General features: G+C 49.6%; 6 non-coding genes and 2 pseudogenes across 6 annotated transcripts; all 8 read left to right on the forward strand.

The window, feature by feature from the left end:
* Positions 1–7,540: 7,540 nt before the first annotated feature.
* Positions 7,541–7,704, forward strand: LOC134959515 (U1 spliceosomal RNA). Its single transcript, XR_010187546.1, has one exon. It is a non-coding gene; the product is annotated as a U1 spliceosomal RNA (small nuclear RNA).
* A 152-nt stretch (positions 7,705–7,856) lies between these two features.
* On the forward strand, positions 7,857–8,019 carry LOC134959758 (U1 spliceosomal RNA). The gene has a single exon (XR_010187650.1). It is a non-coding gene; the product is annotated as a U1 spliceosomal RNA (small nuclear RNA).
* A 671-nt stretch (positions 8,020–8,690) lies between these two features.
* Positions 8,691–8,854, forward strand: LOC134959582 (U1 spliceosomal RNA). The gene has a single exon (XR_010187597.1). It is a non-coding gene; the product is annotated as a U1 spliceosomal RNA (small nuclear RNA).
* A 152-nt stretch (positions 8,855–9,006) lies between these two features.
* LOC134959902 (U1 spliceosomal RNA) lies at positions 9,007–9,148 on the forward strand (annotated as a pseudogene).
* A 692-nt stretch (positions 9,149–9,840) lies between these two features.
* LOC134959471 (U1 spliceosomal RNA) lies at positions 9,841–10,004 on the forward strand. The gene has a single exon (XR_010187510.1). It is a non-coding gene; the product is annotated as a U1 spliceosomal RNA (small nuclear RNA).
* A 152-nt stretch (positions 10,005–10,156) lies between these two features.
* Positions 10,157–10,319, forward strand: LOC134959824 (U1 spliceosomal RNA). Its single transcript, XR_010187661.1, has one exon. It is a non-coding gene; the product is annotated as a U1 spliceosomal RNA (small nuclear RNA).
* A 671-nt stretch (positions 10,320–10,990) lies between these two features.
* LOC134959360 (U1 spliceosomal RNA) lies at positions 10,991–11,154 on the forward strand. Its single transcript, XR_010187412.1, has one exon. It is a non-coding gene; the product is annotated as a U1 spliceosomal RNA (small nuclear RNA).
* Positions 11,155–11,306: 152 nt separating this feature from the next.
* On the forward strand, positions 11,307–11,448 carry LOC134959924 (U1 spliceosomal RNA; annotated as a pseudogene).
* Positions 11,449–21,301: the final 9,853 nt, after the last annotated feature.

A 21,301-nucleotide genomic window follows, 5' to 3' on the forward strand; every position in this document is an offset into this window, starting at 1 on the left:
GCTGAGGCCTTTGCAGAAGCCGGGGAGGACTTCTGCTCCTGGGAAGGGGCTGCTTGGTGCAGTCTCTTACCCTTTCCTTTGCCTCGGGGCAAATATGAATGTCCTTTTGCTCGCTTGTTCTTATAGGAATGAAAGGACTGCGGCTGAAAAGACTGCGTCTTTTTCTGTTGGGAGGGGACTTGAGGTAAAAAGGTGGACTTCCCGTCTGTTGCCGTGGCTACCAAATCCGATAGACCGACCCCAAATAATTCCTCCCCTTTATACGGCAATACTTCCATATGCCGTTTGGAATCCGCATCGCCTGACCACTGTCGTGTCCATAGACTTCTTCTGGCAGATATGGACATCGCACTTACTCTTGATGCCAGAGTGCAGATATCTCTCTGTGTATCTCGCATATAAAGGAATGCATCCTTTAATTGTTCTATAGTCAATAAAATACTGTCCCTATCCAGGGTATCAATATTTTCAGTCAGGGAATCCGACCAAGCCACCCCAGCACTGCACATCCAGGCTAAGGCGATTGCTGGTCGCAGTATAACACCAGTATGTGTGTATATACTTTTTAGAGTATTTTCCAGCCTCCTATCAGCTGGATCCTTGAGGGCGGCCGTATCAGGAGACGGTAACGCCACTTGTTTGGATAAACGTGTGAGCGCCTTGTCCACCCTAGGGGGTGTTTCCCAGCGCGCCCTAACCTCTGGCGGGAAAGGGTATAATGCCAATAACTTCTTTGAAATTAGCAGTTTTTTATCAGGGGTAACCCACGCTTCATCACACACGTCATTCAATTCCTCTGATTCAGGAAAAACTACAGGTAGTTTTTTCAGACCCCACATAATACCCCTTTTTGTGGTACTTGCAGTATCAGAGATATGCAAAGCCTCCTTCATTGCCGTGATCATATAACGTGTGGCCCTACTGGAAAATACGTTCGTTTCTTCACCGTCGACACTAGATTCGGTGTCCGTGTCTGGGTCTGTGTCGACCGACTGAGGCAAAGGGCGTTTTACAGCCCCTGACGGTGTTTGAGACGCCTGTACAGGTACTAATTGGTTTGTCGGCCGTCTCATGTCGTCAACCGACTTTTGCAGCGTGCTGACATTATCACGTAATTCCATAAACAAAGCCATCCATTCCGGTGTCGACTCCCTAGGGGGTGACATCACCATTACCGGCAATTGCTCCGCCTCCACACCAACATCGTCCTCATACATGTCGACACACACGTACCGACACACAGCAGACACACAGGGAATGCTCTGATAGAAGACAGGACCCCACTAGCCCTTTGGGGAGACAGAGGGAGAGTTTGCCAGCACACACCAAAGCGCTATAATTATATAGGAACAACCTTATATAAGTGTTGTTTCCTTATAGCTGCTTAAATATATATAATATCGCCAAAAAATGCCCCCCCTCTCTGTTTTTTACCCTGTTTCTGTAGTGCAGTGCAGGGGAGAGCCTGGGAGCCTTCCTAGCAGCGGAGCTGTGTAGGAAAATGGCGCTGTGTGCTGAGGAGATAGGCCCCGCCCCCTATTTCGGCGGGCTCTTCTCCCGGTTTTTCTGATACCTGGCAGGGGTGAAATACATCCATATAGCCTCAGGGACTATATGTGATGTATTCTTTTTAGCCAGAAAGGTAATCTCATTGCTGCCCAGGGCGCCCCCCCCAGCGCCCTGCACCCTCAGTGACCGCTGGTGTGAAGTGTGCCTGAGCGCAATGGCGCACAGCTGCAGTGCTGTGCGCTACCTCATGAAGACTGAAAAGCCTTCAGCCGCCGGTTTCTGGACCTCTTCTTACTTCGGCATCTGCAAGGGGGTCGGCGGCGCGGCTCCGGTGACCCATCCAGGCTGTACCTGTGATCGTCCCTCTGGAGCTAGTGTCCAGTAGCCTAAGAAGCAAATCCATCCTGCACGCAGGTGAGTTCACTTCTTCTCCCCTAGGTCCCTCGTTGCAGTGAGCCTGTTGCCAGCAGGACTCACTGAAAATAAGAAACCTATCAAAACTTTTACTCTAAGCAACTCTTTATGAGAGCCACCTAGATTGCACCCTGCTCGGACGGGCACAAAAACCTAACTGAGGCTTGGAGGAGGGTCATAGGGGGAGGAGCCAGTACACACCACCTAGTGGTCAAACTTTTAAATTTTGTGCCCTGTCTCCTGCGGAGCCGCTATTCCCCATGGTCCTGACGGAGTCCCAGCATCCACTAGGACGTCAGAGAAAGATAATTATACTCACCTGATCCAGGTTCCAGATTAAATCCACGTACTTGGCAAAACAACAAACCGAACACCCGGACCAGACGGACTGAAAGGGGTCCCATGTTTACACATGGGACCCCTTTCCACGAATGCAGACATCCGAATCTCGCGGGAATCCGACAGCGGGATGATGACGTTCGGGCGCGCTCGGGTTAGCCGAGCAAGGCGGGAAGGTTCGAACCTGCCTCGGACCCATGTAAAATGGGTGAAGTTCGGGGGGTCCGGATTCCGACGAACCGAACCCACTCATCACTAGTATGTATGTGTGTGTCAGGTGCCGTGCGCGTACGTACGTACGTACGTACGTACGTACGTACATACGTACGTACGTGTGTGTCAGGTGTCGTGCGTGTACGTGTGTGTGTGTGTGTGTCAGGTGGCGCGTACCTACATGTGTGTATGTCAGGTGCTGTGCATGTGTGTACGTACACGCGTGTATGTGTCAGGTGCCGCGCGTGTACGTGTGTGTGTGTGTGTGTGCCAGGAGCCACGCGTGTACATGCGTGAGGGTGTCAGGAGCCGCGCGTATACGTACATACGTGTAGGTTTCAGGTGCCGCGCGTATACATACGTGTGTGTGTCAGGAGCCGAGCGTGTACGTACATGTGTGTGTGTCAGGAGCAACGCGCGTGTGTGTCAGGAGCCACACGTGTGCATACGTGTGTGTGTCAGGTGCCACACATGTACGTACGTACGTACGTACGTACGTGTGTGTGTGTGTGTGTGTGTCAGGTGCCGCGCGTGTACGTGTGTGTGTCAAGTGCCGCGTGTGTACGTACGTATGTGTGTGCCTGGAGCCGCGCGTGTACATACATGTGTGTGTGTGTGTCTCAGGTGCTGTACGTGTATGTGTGTGTCTCAGGTGCTGCACGTGTATATGTGTGTATTTCAGGTGCTGCATTTGTATGCGTCAGCTGCCACGTGGGTGTCAGGTGTTGAGCGTGTATGTGTTTGTGTCAGCTGTTGCATCTGTATGTGTGTGACTGTCAGGTGCTGCGCGTGTATGTGTGTGTCAGGTGTTGTTCATGTATGTGGGAGTGGCAGGTGCTGCATGTGTATATATGTGTGAGTGGCAGGTGCTGCGTGTGTTTACGAGTGTGTGTGAGGTGCTGCGAGTGTATGTGTGTGTTAGGTGCTCTGAGTGTATATGATTGTGTGTCAGGTGCTGTGCGTGTGTGCGTTAAATGCCACATGTATATATGTGTGTCAGGTGCTGCGTGTGTGTGTGTGTGTCAGGTGCTGCATGTTTGTATGTGTGTGTGTGTGTGTGTCAGGTGCTGCATGTCTGTATGTGTGTGTGTGTGTGTGTCAGGCGCTGCATGTCTGTGTGTGTGTGTGTGTGTGTGTGTCAGGTGCTGCATGTCTGTATATGTGTGTGGGTGTGTCAGGTGATGCATGTCTGTGTGTGTGGGTGTTTCAGGTGATGCATGTGTGTGTGTGTGTGGGTGTGTCAGGTGCTGCATGTCTGTGTGTGTGTGTGGGTGTGTGTGTCTGTCAGGTGCTGCATGTGTGTGTCAGGTGCTGCATGTCTGCGTGTGTGTGTGTCAGGCGCTGTATGTCTGCGTGTGTGTGTCAGGCGCTGCATATCTGTGTCAGGTGCTGTGTGTGTGTGTGTGTGCATGTCTGTCAGGTGCTGCGTGTCTGCGTGTGTGTCAGGTGCTGCGTGTCTGCGCGTGTGTCAGGCGCTGCGTGTCTGCGTGTGTGTCAGGCGCTGCGTGTCTGCGTGTGTGTCAGGCGCTGCGTGTCTGCGTGTGTGTCAGGCGCTGCGTGTCTGTCAGGCGCTGCGTGTCTGCGTGTGTGTCAGGCGCTGCGTGTGTGTCAGGCGCTGCGTGTGTGTCAGGTGCTGCGTGTGTGTCAGGCGCTGCGTGTCTGCGTGTGTGTCAGGCGCTGCGTGTCTGCGTGTGTGTCAGGCGCTGCGTGTGTGTCAGGCGCTGCGTGTCTGCGTGTGTGTCAGGCGCTGCGTGTCTGCGTGTGTGTCAGGCGCTGCGTGTGCGTCAGGCTCTGCGTGTGTGTCAGGCGCTGCGTGTGTGTCAGGCGCTGCGTGTCTGCGTGTGTGTCAGGCGCTGCGTGTCTGCGTGTGTGTCAGGCGCTACGTGTCTGCGTGTGTGTCAGGCGCTGCGTGTCTGCGTGTGTGTCAGGCGCTGCGTGTCTGCGTGTTTGTGTGTCAGGTGCTGCGTGTGTGTGTCAGGTGCTGCGTGTGTGTGTGTGTCAGATGCTGCGTGTCTGCGTGTGTGTCAGGTGCTGCGTGTGAGTATGTCAGGTGCTGCGTGTGTCAGGAGCATGTGAGTGTCAGGTGCGTGTGTGTGTCAGGCGCTGCGTGTGTCAGGCGCTGCGTGTGTCAGGCGCTGCCTGTGCGTGTGCGTGTGTGTCAGGCGCTGCCTGTGCGTGTCTGTGTGTGTCAGGCGCTGCGTGTCTGTGTGTGTCAGGCGCTGCGTGTCTGTCTGTCAGGCGCCGCGTGTCTGTCAGGCGCCGCGTGTCTGTCAGGCGCCGCGTGTGCGTCAGGCGTCGCGTGTGCGTCAGGCGCCGCGTGTGAGTCAGGCGCCGCGTGTGCGTCAGGCGCCGCATGTCTATGTGCGTCAGGCGCCGCGTGTGAGTGTGTGCGTGTGTGTCAGGTCCGTGTGAGTGTCAGGTGCTGCGTCTGTGTGTGCGTGTGTCAGGTGCTGCGTGTGTGTCAGGTGCTGCGTGTGAGTGTGTGTGCGCGTGTGTCAGGTCCGTGTGAGTGTCAGGTGCTGTGTGTGTCAGGTGCTGTGTGTGTGCGTGTGTGTCAGGTGCTGTGTGTGTGTGTGTGTGTGTGTCAGGTGCTGTGTGTGTGCGTGTGTGTCAGGCGCTGCATATGCGTATGCGTGTCAGGCGTTGCATGTCTGTGTGTGTCAGGCGCTGCGTGTCTGGGGGGGGGGTGGCCGGACACACAGCAGAGAGGGGGGGGTGGCTGGACACACAGCAGAGAGGGGAGGGTGACCGGACACACGGCAGGGAGGGGAGGGGGTAGGGGGTGGCCGAACACAGCGGGAAGAGGGGGGAGTTGCCGAACACACAGCAGGGGAGGGGAGGGGATGGTGGCCAGACAAACAGCAGGGGAGGGGAGGGGGGGGGGAGGGTAGGCCGGACACACAGCAGGTGAGGGGGGGGTGGCTGGACACACAGCAGGGAGGGGGGGTAGGCAGGACACACAGCAGGGGAGGGGAGGGTGGCCGGACAAACAGCAGGGAGGGGGGGGGTAGGCCGGACACACAGCAGGGGAGGGGGGGTGGCTGGACACACAGCAGGTGAGGGGGGGGGCTGGACACACAGCAGGTGAGGGGGGGGGGCTGGACACACAGCAGGTGAGGGGGGGGGGCTGGACACACAGCAGGTGAGGGGGGGGGGCTGGACACACAGCAGGTGAGGGGGGGGCTGGACACACAGCAGGTGAGGGGGGGGGGCTGGACACACAGCAGGTGAGGGGGGGGCTGGACACGCAGCAGGTGAGGGGGGGGCTGGACACGCAGCAGGGGAGGGGGGGGTAGGCCGGACACAGCAGGGGAGGGGAGGGTGGCCGGACACACAGCAGGGGAGGGGAGGGTGGCCGGACACACAGCAGGGGAGGGGAGGGTGGCCGGACAAACAGCAGGGAGGGTGGGGGGGTAGGCCGGACACACAGCAGGGGAGGAGGGGGGGCTGGACACACAGCAGGTGAGGAGGGGGGCTGGACACACAGCAGGTGAGGGGGGGGTAGGCCGGACACACAGCAGGGAGAGGGGGGGGTAGGCTGCCGGACACACAGCAGGGGAGGGGAGGGTGGCCGGACAAACAGCAGGGAGGGGGGGGTAGGCCGGACACACAGCAGGTGAGGGGGGGGGCGTGGCTGGACACACAGCAGGTGAGGGGGGGGTCTGGACACACAGCAGGGAGGGGGGGGGGTAGGCCGGACAAACAGCAGGGAGGGGGGGGGGTAGGCCGGACACAGCAGGGAGGGGGGGGGGGCTGGACACACAGCGGGGGGGGGGGGTAGGCTGGACGCACAGCAGGTGAGGGGGGGGTGGCTGGACACACAGCAGGGAGGGGGGGGTAGGCCGGACACACAGCAGGTGAGGGGGGGGGCTGGACACACAGCAGGTGAGGGGGGGGGGGGGCGGACACACAGCAGGTGAGGGGGGGGTGGCTGGACACACAGCAGGGAGGGAAGGGGGTAGGGGGGTGGCCTTACTATAATAACCGTGTGGGGGAGGAGTCTGCGGCAGTGGGTGAATGAGATGTGGGGGCAGGCTGCTAAGGGTGCAGGGGAGGAGGGGAAGGGAGCTGGATGGATCTGAATGTGAGCCGCACGTAAGGGACCATACTGATCCTCCCCACCTCAGCCCGCTGGTGCTGCTGCTGCTGCCTGACTTCTTCCGTGCAGCACAGCTGTCTTCTCCGGCTGCCGCTCCCGCACCCGCTTCAGGTGTGGGGGTACCACACCGCTCAGTAGGCAAGCGCTGTCAGTCAGGAGTCAGCGCTGCACCGGATGTCTCTTCTGGATGTCCTCTGACTTTCTCCTGCGGCGCAACTCCAGCTATTCCTCCCGCTGCGGCTCCCACTTCGGGTAAGGGTACCATATTGCTCAGTAGTGAGCACTTTCGGTAAGCCTGCGGCTGCTATGCCGCTACCCCTCTCCTCCACAGTACTAATGGGTCGCTGCAGTCTGTAAGGGACCGCAGGTGCACACACCCAGGAACCGCTGGCTCTCCTCCCGCCGCCAGCAGCTACTTTTATAACCTCAGCCTGCACGAGACCCCTTCCCTCACTCACTCTCGCTCTCCTGGCTGCCACTGCGCAACCGCAACAAATTGAAAAGCCCTATCTCTATAATGGGGCATATTTCTCTTAATTAAAAAAACCCTATAACTTTCTGAAAAACCACAACCCCAAAAGGCACTACACTGGGGCATACTCTATCTAGTAAAACAAACCCCAAGTCTTAATTCGTCCTCTATCCGGAGTTATGCCTTCCCAAAAAATATCTAATTCACTCTATAGGAAAACGGTGTCAAAAAGCCACAAAGGAAGTCACAGAAAAAAACCATCTGCTGCAGGCCTTCCCCCAGGAATGCTTGCACTAGTTGTTGCATTTGGTTTGTTGTTTGGGGGTGCTTCAGTATTAGGCAGCCTTCTGCCCTCCCATGTTCATCTGAAAATATGTGTTCTCCCTGCAGTTGTTGTCCCCAGATGAGAGTTCCCTTGTGCTGCCTCAGTTGAATCTCCTTTACTTGACAGAGATGTGCCTGAGCAGCGGCCCTCCCCAGCCCTATCCCAAATCATACTTATTTTGCATAGGAGATACCATGGTCATGAAGATTGTTCTCCCAGGGTGAGGTTCATTCATTGCATTCTGGGTATGCTGACCCCTGTGATTTCCCCAAATGTGGGAAACTCGACTGCATTATTTGTGGTAGTGGGGGACTGTGTTTGTGCTTTCTTCTGGTCAACTCTGGTAAAAGTCAGATTTCTTTGTCTCAGATCTTCCTCTAGCCTTGTTCTTCTTTCGAGAGTTCCCTTGTGCTGCCTCAGTTGGATCTCCTTCACTTGACAGGGGGGTGCCCGAGCAGCGACCATCCCCAGCTCTAGCCCAACTCCTACTTACCTGCCAGGTGAGATACTATGATCAGGAAGGTGCTTCTCCCAGGGCAAAGCTCACCCATTGCACTCTGGGTGTGCTGCTCCTGCGATTTCCCCAAATGTGGGACACTTGACTGCATAATTTGTGTTTCCTCTGGTCGGCTCTCGTATAATTCAGATCTCTTTGTCTCAGGTCTCTCTCCAGCCTAGTTTGCTGTCTGTTTCCACTTCTCTTTTCTTGAGCCGCTCCCTTCTATGCCCTTGCGCACTATCCTGACTTCTCCCGTCTGCTTACTTTGTGCCTTCCAACGCACAATGCGAACTACAGGTAGTGCTGCAGGGCCCACACCCTTTTACTTGCCTTACAGAGCAGCTCTGGAGCTGTTACAGTGCCCAGCTGCTGCAAGAAATCAGCTTGAATGCTTCAGGTGCTGGGGCATAGCCAACATGAGCCCCACACCTAAGGAGGGTGGAGGTGTTTAATGCGAATTAGGGGTCATGCAAGCGCCGCAAAAGGCCGCCATGCCCTGCACATCCCTTTTTTCTTTTCATATGCAGACGAGGGTTGAAGCCAACTTTGACCCACTGCTTGGATGACATCACCATATGCAAATCCATCTGCTGCAGGCCTTCCCCCAGGAATGCTTGCACTAGTTGTTGCATTTGGTTTGTTGTTTGGGGGTGCTTCAGTATTAGGCAGCCTTCTGCCCTCCCATGTTCATCTGAAAATATGTGTTCTCCCTGCAGTTGTTGTCCCCAGATGAGAGTTCCCTTGTGCTGCCTCAGTTGAATCGCCTTTACTTGACAGAGATGTGCCTGAGCAGCGGCCCTCCCCAGCCCTATCCCAAATCATACTTATTTTGCATAGGAGATATCATGGTCATGAAGATTGTTCTCCCAGGGTGAGGTTCATTCATTGCATTCTGGGTATGATGACCCCTGTGATTTCCCCAAATGTGGGAAACTCGACTGCATTATTTGTGGTAGTGGGGGACTGTGTTTGTGCTTTCCTCTGGTCAGCTCTGGTAAAAGTCAGATTTCTTTGTCTCAGATCTTCCTCTAGCCTTGTTCTTCTTTCGAGAGTTCCCTTGTGCTGCCTCAGTTGGATCTCCTTCACTTGACAGGGGGGTACCCGAGCAGCGACCCTCCCCAGCTCTAGCCCAACTCCTACTTACCTGCCAGGTGAGATACTATGATCATGTAGGTGCTTCTCCCAGGGCAAGGCTCACCCATTGCACTCTGGGTGTGCTGCCCCTTTGATTTCCCCAAATGTGGGAAACTTGACTGCATAATTTGTGTTTCCCCTGGTCGGCTCTCATATAATACAGATCTCTTTGTCTCAGGTCTCTCTCCAGCCTAGTTTGCTGTCTGTTTCCACTTCTCTTTTCTTGAGCCGCTCCCTTCTATGCCCTTGCGCACTATCCTGACTTCTCCCGTCTGCTTACTTTGTGCCTTCCAACGCACAATGCGAACTACAGGTAGTGCTGCAGGGCCCACACCCTTTTACTTGCCTAACAGAGCAGCTCTGGAGCTGTTACAGTGCCCAGCTGCTGCAAGAAATCAGCTTGAATGCTTCAGGGGCTGGGGCATAGCCAACATGAGCCCCACACCTAAGGAGGGTGGAGGTGTTTAATGCGAATTAGGGGTCATGCAAGCGCCGCAAAAGGCCGCCATGCCCTGCACGCCCCTTTTCTCTTTTCATATGCAGATGAGGGTTGAAGCCAACTTTGACCCACTGCTTGGATGACATCACCATATGCAAATCCATCTGCTGCAGGCCTTCCCCCAGGAATGCTTGTACTAGTTGTTGCATTTGGTTTGTTGTTTGGGGGTGCTTCAGTATTAGGCAGCCTTCTGCCCTCCCATGTTCATCTGAAAATATGTGTTCTCCCTGCAGTTGTTGTCCCCAGATGAGAGTTCCCTTGTGCTGCCTCAGTTGAATCTCCTTTACTTGACAGAGATGTGCCTGAGCAGCGGCCCTCCCCAGCCCTATCCCAAATCATACTTATTTTGCATAGGAGATACCATGGTCATGAAGATTGTTCTCCCAGGGTGAGGTTCATTCATTGCATTCTGGGTATGCTGACCCCTGTGATTTCCCCAAATGTGGGAAACTCGACTGCATTATTTGTGGTAGAGGGGGACTGTGTTTGTGCTTTCCTCTGGTCAGCTCTGGTAAAAGTCAGATTTCTTTGTCTCAGATCTTCCTCTAGCCTTGTTCCTCTTTCGAGAGTTCCCTTGTGCTGCCTCAGTTGGATCTCCTTCACTTGACAGGGGGGTGCCCGAGCAGCGACCCTCCCCAGCTCTAGCCCAACTCCTACTTACCTGCCAGGTGAGATACTATGATCATGAAGGTGCTTCTCCCAGGGCAAGGCTCACCCATTGCACTCTGTGTGTGCTGCTCCTGCAATTTCCCCAAATGTGGGACACTTGACTGCATAATTTGTGTTTCCCCTGGTCGGCTCTCGTATAATTCAGATCTCTTTGTCTCAGGTCTCTCTCCAGCCTAGTTTGCTGTCTGTTTCCACTTCTCTTTTCTTGAGCCGCTCCCTGCTATGCCCTTGCGCACTATCCTGACTTCTCCCGTCTGCTTACTTTGTGCCTTCCAATGCACAATGCAAACTACAGGTAGTGCTGCAGGGCCCACACCCTTTTACTTGCCTTACAGAGCAGCTCTGGAGCTGTTACAGTGCCCAGCTGCTGCAAGAAATCAGCTTGAATGCTTCAGGGGCTGGAGCATAGCCAACATGAGCCCCACACCGAAGGAGGGTGGAGGTGTTTAATGCGAACTAGGGGTCATCCAAGCGCCGCAAAAGGCCGCCATGCCCTGCACGCCCCTTTTCTCTTTTCATATGCAGATGAGGGTTGAAGCCAACTTTGACCCACTGCTTGGATGGCATTACCATATGCAAATCAATCTGCTGCAGGCCTTCCCCCAGGAATGCTTGCACTAGTTGTTGCATTTGGTTTGTTGTTTGGGGGTGCTTCAGTATTAGGCAGCCTTCTGCCCTCCCATGTTCATCTGAAAATATGTGTTCTCCCTGCAGTTGTTGTCCCCAGATGAGAGTTCCCTTGTGCTGCCTCAGTTGAATCTCCTTTACTTGACAGAGATGTGCCTGAGCAGCGGCCCTCCCCAGCCCTATCCCAAATCATACTTATTTTGCATAGGAGATACCATGGTCATGAAGATTGTTCTCCCAGGGTGAGGTTCATTCATTGCATTCTGGGTATGCTGACCCCTGTGATTTCCCCAAATGTGGGAAACTCAACTGCATTATTTGTGGTAGTGGGGGACTGTGTTTGTGCTTTCCTCTGGTCAGCTCTGGTAAAAGTCAGATTTCTTTGTCTCAGATCTTCCTCTAGCCTTGTTCTTCTTTCGAGAGTTCCCTTGTGCTGCCTCAGTTGGATCTCCTTCACTTGACAGGGGGGTGCCCGAGCAGCGACCCTCCCTAGCTCTAGCCCAACTCCTATTTACCTGCCAGGTGAGATACTATGATCAGGAAGGTGCTTCTCCCAGGGCAAGGCTCACCCATTGCACTCTGGGTGTGCTGCCCCTTTGATTTCCCCAAATGTGGGAAACTTGACTGCATAATTTGTGTTTCCCCTGGTCGGCTCTCATATAATACAGATCTCTTTGTCTCAGGTCTCTCTCCAGCCTAGTTTGCTGTCTGTTTCCACTTCTCTTTTCTTGAGCCGCTCCCTTCTATGCCCTTGCGCACTATCCTGACTTCTCCCGTCTGCTTACTTTGTGCCTTCCAACGCACAATGCGAACTACAGGTAGTGCTGCAGGGCCCACACCCTTTTAGTTGCCTTACAGAGCAGCTCTGGAGCTGTTACAGTGCCCAGCTGCTGCAAGAAATCAGCTTGAATGTTCTTTGTTGATTGATGGAAGAAACATCTTACAAAAACTCTCCAGATTATTGACTTTTTAAATTTTTTCTAGGAAACGTTCTAGATGAATGCTTATTAGCGTTTGTCAGAATAGACGTTTGCAAAGTGTCTCTGTGGCGCAATCAGTTAGCGTGTTCGGTTATTATCCAAAAGGTTGGTGGTTCAATCCCACCCAGGGACGTAATTTACCTTGTTATCAGATTTTGGTGATCTTTAAGTAGACAAGTCAAAATTTCAAACCCCCTCTTGTGGTGTAGGGTACCTGGCCTTCTCTGATGTAATCAGAGTTAGATTTGATTAAGTGATTTTATAAAAAAAACAGCTAGGAAGCACAATTTAGCAGTGGGTTGCAGAGAAAAAGAAATATGCTGGCAAAAAAATCCAATTGAGTGATTAAACAGCTCTTCATTTTCTGGCTTTATTTTTATGCTAACAAATTTGTTCTCTGAAAAGTGTCCACAAAGCCAAGTATCTGATTAACACCTTTGTAGGGATGGTTTTTCACCTATTACTAAATTAAACTTGCTTCATTGGAAAGGCAGCAAGATGCATCGTCATTTCAATATCTACTGAAATAATACAGGTTGACACCAGGAAACATTAACGCCACTGCATCCTTGCTGCTTTCTCATGTGGAAGTCTGTTTAATGTGAAAACAAGGTGATATCTAATTAGCACACAGGTAAGGAATTAAGAAAATCTTTATTTAAGGGTGAAGATGTTTCTCACAAAATCGTTGCCCCAATGCATCATTGAAATTCAAGCTGGAAAGATGATTTTAATATATCACTTGTACATTTTGTATTGCTCTTCTGGTGACAATGTAGTTTGTTTTTGTCAATTACCATTTTAATAATAGGGTAAAGAAAATTAAGTGGATTTTTGAAAGAAAACAATACTGTCAATATACTATTAAACAAATTAAAATGGTAAAAGTTATTGTACTTTAAGTAAAAATAAAAGAGCTAAAATATCAATCCCAATTTTGGATTACTTTAATTAAAAAAAATGCATATAGCAGAGGATAGTTTCAATCTGCCTACCTCTGGGTTATGGGCCCAGCATGCTTCCATTGCAGTACTCTGCTGCACATGTAAGTGCAAGAGATCCTGAAGCACTCACTCATCATGGGAAAGTACCAATGTGTTTCTTCGTTGGTTGATGGAAGAAACATCTTTCAAAAACTCTCCAGATTATTGACTTTTTAAAGTTTTTCTAGGAAACGTTCTAGATGAATGCTTATTAGCCTTTGTCAGTATGTACTTTTTGCAAAGTGTCTCTGTGGCGCAATCGGTTAGTGTGTTCGGCTATTAACCAAAAGGTTGGTGGTTCAATCCCACCCAGGGATGTAATTGACCTTGTGATCGGATTTTGGTGATATTTAAGTAGACAAGTCAAAATTTCAAACCCCCTGTTATGGTGTGGGTACCTGGCCTTCCCTGATGTAATCAGAGTTAGATTTGATTCAGTGATTTTATAAAAACAGCTAGGAAGCACAATTTAGCAGTAGGTTGCAGAGAAAAAAAATATGCTGGCAGAAAAATCCAATTGAGTGATTAAACAGCTCTTCATTTTCTGGCTTTATTTTTATGCTAACAAATTTGTTCTCTGAAAAGTGTCCACAAAGCCAAGTCTCTGATTAACACCTTTGTAAGGATGGTTTTTCACCTATTACTAAATTAAACTTGCTTCATTGGAAAGGCAGCAAGATGCATCCTCATTTCAATGTCTACTGAAATAATACAGGTTGACACCAGGAAACATTAACGCCAAAGCATCCTTGCTGCTTTCTCATGTGGAAGTCTGTTTAATGTGAAAACAAGGTGATATCTAATTAGCACACAGGTAAGGAATTAAGAAAATCTTTATTTAAGGGTGAAGATGTTTCTCACAAAATCGTTGCCCCAATGCATTATTGAAATTCAACCTGGAAAGATGATTTTAATATATCACTTGTACATTTTGTATTAATGTCAATTGCCATTTTAATAATAGGGTAAAGAAAATTAAGTGGATTTTTGAAAGAAAACAATACTGTCAATATACTATTAAAACAAATTAAAATGGTAAAAGTTATTGTACTTTAAGTAAAAATAAAAGAGCAAAAATATCCATCCCAGTTTTGGATTACTTTAATTAACAAAAAAAATGCATATAGCAAAGGATAGTTTCAATCTGCCTACCTCTGGTTTATGGGCCCAGCATGCTTCCATTGCAGTACTCTGCTGCACATGTAAGTGCAAGAGATCCTGAAGCACTCACTCATCATGGGAAAGTACCAATGTGTTTCTTTGTTGGTTGATGGAAGAAACATCTTACAAAAACTCTCCAGATTATTGACTTTTTAAAGTTTTTCTAGGAAACGTTCTAGATGAATGCTTATTAGCCTTTGTCAGTATGTACTTTTTGCAAAGTGTCTCTGTGGCGCAATTGGTTAGTGTGTACGGCTATTAACCAAAAGGTTGGTGGTTAAATCCTACCCAGGGATGTAATTGACCTTGTGATCAGATTTTGGTGATATTTAAGTTAGTGATGAGCGGATTCGGTTTTACTCAGTTTTACTTGGTTTTACTCGGTTCTCAAAACGGCATCTTATTGGCTCAGGGATGTCACGTGTTTTGGATAGCCAATAAGATGCCGTTTTGAGAATCGAGTAAAACCGAGTAAAACCGAGTAAAACCGAACCTCGCTCATCACTAATTTAAGTAGACAAGTCAAAATTTCAAACCCGCTCTTATTGTGTAGGGTACCTAGCCTTCTCTGATGTAATCAGAGTTAGATTTGATTCAGTGATTTTATAAAAACAGCTAGGAAGCACAATTTAGCAGTGGGTTGCAGAGAAAAAGAAATATGCTGGCAAAAAAATCCAATTGAGTGATTAAACAGCTCTTCATTTCTGGCTTTATTTTTATGCTAACAAATTTGTTCTCTGAAAAGTGTCCACAAAGCCAAGTCTCTGATTAACACCTTTGTAGGGATGGTTTTTCACATATTACTAAATTAAACTTGCTTCATTGGAAAGGCAGCAAGATGCATCCTCATTTCAATGTCTACTGAAATAATACAAGTTGACACCAGGAAACATTAACGCCACTGCATCCTTGCTGCTTTCTCATGTGGAAGTCTGTTTAATGTGAAAACAAGGTGATATCTAATTAGCACACAAGTAAGGAATTAAGAAAATCTTTATTTAAGGGTGAAGATGTTTCTCACAAAATCGTTGCCCCAATGCATCATTGAAATTCAAGCTGGAAAGATGATTTTAATATATCACTTGTACATTTTGTATTGCTCTTCTGGTGACAATGTAGTTTGTTTTTGTCAATTACCATTTTAATAATAGGGTAAAGAAAATTAAGTGGATTTTTGAAAGAAAACAATACTGTCAATATACTATTAAAACAAATTAAAATGGTAAAAGTTATTGTACTTTAAGTAAAAATAAAAGAGGCAAAATATCAATCCCAGTTTTGGATTACTTTAATTAACAAAAAAAAAATGCATATAGCAGAGGATAGTTTCAATCTGCCTACCTCTGGGTTATGGGCCCAGCATGCTTCCATTGCTGTACTCTGCTGCACATGTAAGTGCAAGAGATCCTGAAGCACTCACTCATCATGGGAAAGTACCAATGTGTTTCTTCGTTGGTTGATGGAAGAAACATCTTACAAAAACTCTCCAGATTATTGACTTTTTAAAGTTTTTCTAGGAAACGTTTTAGATGAATGCTTATTAGCCTTTGTCAGTATTTACTTCTGCAAAGTGTCTCTGTGGCGCAATCAGTTAGTGTGTACGGCTACTAACCAAAAGGTTGGTGGTTCAATCACACCCAGGGACGTAATTGACCTTGTGATCAGATTTTGGTGATCTTTAAGTAGACAAGTCAAAATTTCAAACCCCCTGTTATGGTGTAGGGTACCTGGCCTTCTCTGATGTAATCAGAGTTAGATTTGATTCAGTGATTTTATAAAAACAGCTAGGAAGCACAATTTAGCAGTGGGTTGCAGAGAAAAAGAAATATGCTGGCAAAAAAATCCAATTGAGTGATTAAACAGCTCTTCATTTTCTGGCTTTATTTTTATGTTAACAAATTTGTTCTCTGAAAAGTGTCCACAAAGCCAAGTCTCTGATTAACACCTTTGTAGGGATGGTTTTTCACCTATTACTAAATTAAACTTGCTTCATTGGAAAGGCAGCAAGATGCATCCTCATTTCAATGTCTACTGAAATAATACAGGTTGACACCAGGAAACATTAACGCCACTGCATCCTTGCTGCTTTCTCATGTGGAAGTCTGTTTAATGTGAAAACAAGGTGATATCTAATTAGCACACAGGTAAGGAATTAAGAAAATCTTTATTTAAGGGTGAAGATGTTTCTCACAAAATCGTTGCCCCAATGCATCACTGAAATTCAAGCTGGAAAATAAGATTTTACTTACCGATAAATCTATTTCTCGTAGTCCGTAGTGGATGCTGGGGACTCCGTCAGGACCATGGGGATTAGCGGCTCCGCAGGAGACAGGGCACAAAAATAAAGCTTTAGGATCAGGTGGTGTGTACTGGCTCCTCCCCCTATGACCCTCCTCCAAGCCTCAGTTAGGATACTGTGCCCGGACGAGCGTACACAATAAGGAAGGATTTTGAATCCCGGGTAAGACTCATACCAGCCACACCAATCACACCGTACAACTTGTGATCTGAACCCAGTTAACAGTATGACAACGTAGGAGCCTCTGAACAGACGGCTCACAACAAGAACAACCCGATTTTTCTGTAACAATAACTATGTACAAGTATTGCAGACAATCCGCACTTGGGATGGGCGCCCAGCATCCACTACGGACTACGAGAAATAGATTTATCGGTAAGTAAAATCTTATTTTCTCTAACGTCCTAGTGGATGCTGGGGACTCCGTCAGGACCATGGGGATTATACCAAAGCTCCCAAATGGGCGGGAGAGTGCGGATGACTCTGCAGCACCGAATGAGAGAACTCCAGGTCCTCTTTAGCCAGGGTATCAAATTTGTAGAATTTTACAAACGTGTTCTCCCCCGACCACGTAGCTGCTCGGCAGAGTTGTAATGCCGAGACCCCTCGGGCAGCCGCCCAGGATGAGCCCACCTTCCTTGTGGAATGGGCCTTGACAGATTTAGGCTGTGGCAGGCCTGCCACAGAATGTGCAAGTTGAATTGTGCTACAAATCCAACGAGCAATCGTCTGCTTCGAAGCAGGAGCACCCAGCTTGTTGGGTGCATACAGTATAAACAGCGAGTCAGATTTTCTGACTCCAGCCGTCCTTGAAATATATATTTTCAATGCCCTGACAACGTCCAGCAACTTGGAATCCTCCAAATCGCTAGTAGCCGCAGGCACCACAATAGGCTGGTTCAGGTGAAACGCTGACACCACCTTAGGCAGAAAATGAGGACGCGTCCGCAGTTCTGCCCTGTCCGAATGGAAAATCAGATATGGGCTTTTATACGATAAAGCCGCCAATTCTGACACTCTCCTGGCTGAAGCCAGGGCCAGTAGCATGGTTACCTTCCATGTAAGATATTTCAAGTCCGCCGATTTGAGTGGCTCAAACCAATGTGATTTGAGAAAATCCAGAACTACATTAAGGTCCCACGGAGCCACTGGGGGCACAACCGGGGGCTGTATATGTAGTACTCCTTTTACAAAAGTCTGGACTTCAGGAACTGAAGCCAATTCTTTCTGGAAGAAAATCGACAGGGCCGGAATTTGAACCTTAATGGATCCCAACTTGAGGCCCATAGACAATCCTGTTTGCAGGAAATGTAGGAATCGACCCAATTGAAATTCCTCCGTGGGGGCCTTCCTGGCCTCGCACCACGCAACATATTTTCTCCAAATGCGGTGATAATGTTGTGCAGTCACCTCCTTCCTGGCTTTAACCACTGTAGGAATGACCTCTTCCGGAATGCCTTTTTCCCTTAGAATTCGGCGTTCAACCGCCACGCCGTCAAACGCAGCCGCGGTAAGTCTTGGAATAGACACGGTCCCTGCTGAATCAGGTCCCCGTCTTAGAGGTAGAGGCCACGGATTTTCCGTGAGCATCTCCTGAAGTTCCGGGTACCAAGTTCTTCTTGGCCAATCCGGAGCCACGAGTATCGTTCTCACTCCCCTTTGCCGTATAATTCTCAGTACTTTGGGTATGAGAGGCAGAGGAGGAAACACATACACTGACTGGAACACCCACGGTGTTACCAGAGCGTCCACAGCTATTGCCTGAGGGTCTCTTGACCTGGCGCAATACCTGTCCAGTTTTTTGTTGAGGCGAGACGCCATCATATCCATCTTTGGTTTTTCCCAACGGTTCACAATCATGTGGAAGACTTCTGGATGAAGTCCCCACTCTCCCGGGTGTAGATCGTGTCTGCTGAGGAAGTCTGCTTCCCAGTTGTTCACTCCCGGAATGAACACTGCTGACAGTGCTATCACATGATCTTCCGCCCAGCGAAGAATCCTTGCAGCTTCTGCCATTGCTCTCCTGCTTCTTGTGCCGCCCTGTCTGTTTACGTGGGCGACTGCCGTGATGTTGTCTGACTGGATCAACACCGGCTGACCCTGAAGCAGGGGTTTTGCCAGGCTTAGAGCATTGTAAATCGCTCTTAGCTCCAGTATATTTATGTGAAGAGACATCTCCAGGCTTGACCATACTCCCTGGAAGTTTCTTCCCTGTGTGACCGCTCCCCAGCCTCTCAGACTGGCATCCGTGGTCACCAGGACCCAGTCCTGTATGCCGAATCTGCGGCCTTCTAACAGATGAGCACTCTGCAACCACCACAGGAGAGACACCCTTGTCCGTGGCGATAAGGTTATCCGCTGATGCATCTGCAGATGCGACCCGGACCATTTGTCCAGCAGATCCCACTGAAAAGTTCGTGCGTGGAATCTGCCGAATGGGATTGCTTCGTAAGAAGCCACCATCTTTCCCAGGACTCTTGTGCATTGATGCACAGACACTTTTCCTGGTTTTAGGAGGTTCCTGACAAGTTCGGATAACTCCTTGGCTTTCTCCTCCGGAAGAAACACCTTTTTCTGAACCGTGTCCAGAATCATTCCCAGGAACAGCAGACGTGTTGTCGGGGTCAACTGAGATTTTGGAAAATTCAGAATCCACCCGTGTTGTTGCAGCACTACTTGGGTTAGTGCTACTCCGTCCTCCAGCTGTTCTCTGGACCTTGCCCTTATCAGGAGATCGTCCAAGTAAGGGATAATTAATACGCCTCTTCTTCGCAGAAGAATCATCATTTCGGCCATTACCTTGGTAAAGACCCGAGGTGCCGTGGACAATCCAAACAGCAGCGTCTGAAACTGATAATGACAGTTTTGCACCACGAACCTGAGGTACCCTTGATGTGAAGGGCAAATTGGGACATGCAGGTAAGCATCTTTTATGTCCAGGGACACCATAAAGTCCCCTTCTTCCAGATTCGCTATCACTGCTCTGAGTGATTCCATCTTGAACTTGAATTTTTGTATGTACAGGTTCAAAGATTTCAGATTTAGAATAGGTCTTACCGAGCCGTCCGGCTTCGGTACCACAAATAGCGTGGAGTAATACCCCTTTCCCTGTTGTAGGAGGGGTACCTTGACTATCACCTGCTGAGAAAACAGCTTGTGAATGGCTTCCAATACTGTCGCCCTGTCTGAGGGAGACGTTGGCAAAGCCGACTTTAGGAACCGGCGAGGGGGAGACTTCTCGAATTCCAACCTGTAACCCTGAGATACTACCTGCAGGATCCAGGGGTCCACCTGTGAGCAAGCCCACTGCGCGCTGAAATTCTTGAGTCGACCCCCCACCGTTCCTGAGTCCGCTTGTAAAGCCCCAGCGTCATGCTGAGGGCTTTGCAGAACCCGCGGAGGGCTTCTGTTCCTGGGAAGGAGCTGCTTGCTGCCCTCTCTTACCCTTTCCTCTGCCTCGGGGCAGATATGACTGTCCTTTTGCCCGCTTGTTCTTATAGGACCGAAAGGACTGCGGCTGAAAAGACGGTGTCTTTTTCTGTTGGGAGGGGGTCTGAGGTAAAAAAGTGGATTTCCCGGCAGTTGCCGTGGCCACCAAATCCGATAGACCGACGCCAAATAATTCCTCCCCTTTATACGGCAATACTTCCATATGCCGTTTGGAATCCACATCACCTGACCACTGTCGTGTCCATAAACTTCTTCTGGCAGATATGGACATCGCACTTACTCTCGATGCCAGAGTGCAAATATCCCTCTGAGCATCTCGCATATAAAGAAAAGCATCCTTTAATTGCTCTAAAGTCTGTAAAATACTGTCCCTATCCAGGGTATCAATATTTTCAGTCAGGGAATCCGACCAGACCACTCCAGCACTGCACATCCAGGCTGAGGCGATTGCTGGTCGCAGTATAACACCAGTATGTGTGTATATACTTTTAGAGTATTTTCCAGCCTCCTATCAGCTGGATCCTTGAGGGCGGCCGTATCAGGAGACGGTAACGCCACTTGTTTTGATAAGCGTGTGAGTGCCTTATCCACCTTAGGGGGTGTTTCCCAGCGCGCCCTAACCTCTGGCGGGAAAGGGTATAATGCCAATAACTTTTTTGAAATTAGCCCTTTTCTATCTGGGTTAACCCACGCTTCATCACATACATCATTCAATTCCTCTGATTCAGGAAAAACTACAGGTAGTTTTTTCACCCCCCACATAATACCCCTTTTTGTGGTACTTGCAGTATCAGAGATATGCAAAGCCTCCTTCATTGCCGTGATCATATAACGTGTGGCCCTACTGGAAAATACGTTTGTTTCTTCACCGTCGACACTAGATTCAGTGTCCGTGTCTGGGTCTGTGTCGACCGACTGAGGTAAAGGGCGTTTTACAGCCCCTGACGGTGTCTGAGACGCCTGGGCAGGTACCAACTGGTTTGACGGCCGTCTCATGTCGTCAACTGATTTTTGTAATGTGCTGACATTATCACGTAATTCCATAAACAAAGCCATCCATTCCGGTGTCGACTCCCTAGGGGGTGACATCACCATTACCGGCAATTGCTCTGCCTCCACACCAACATCGTCCTCATACATGTCGACACACACGTACCGACACACAGCAGACACACAGGGAATGCTCTATTGAAGACAGGACCCCACTAGCCCTTTGGGGAGACAGAGGGAGAGTTTGCCAGCACACACCCAAGCGCTATAATATATATGGGAACAACCCTATATAAGTGTTGTATCCTTATAGCAGCTTAAATATAGTAATATCGCCAAAAAAGTGCCCCCCCCCTCTCTGTTTTACCCTGTTTCTGTAGTGCAGTGCAGGGGAGAGTCCTGGGAGCCTTCCTCACAGCGGAGCTGAGCAGGAAAATGGCGCTGTGTGCTGAGGAGAATAAGCCCCGCCCCCTATTTCGGCGGGCTCTTCTCCGGAGACTGTAAGATCTGGCAGGGGTTAAATACATCCATATAGCCTCAAGGGCTATATGTGATGTATTTTTAGCCATAAAAAAGGTATTATACATTGCTGCCCAGGGCGCCCCCCCAATGCCCTGCACCCTCCGTGACAGCTGTGTG

The sequence above is a fragment of the Pseudophryne corroboree genome, chromosome 1, assembly GCF_028390025.1.
Source record: "Pseudophryne corroboree isolate aPseCor3 chromosome 1, aPseCor3.hap2, whole genome shotgun sequence".
NCBI lineage: Eukaryota > Metazoa > Chordata > Amphibia > Anura > Myobatrachidae > Pseudophryne > Pseudophryne corroboree.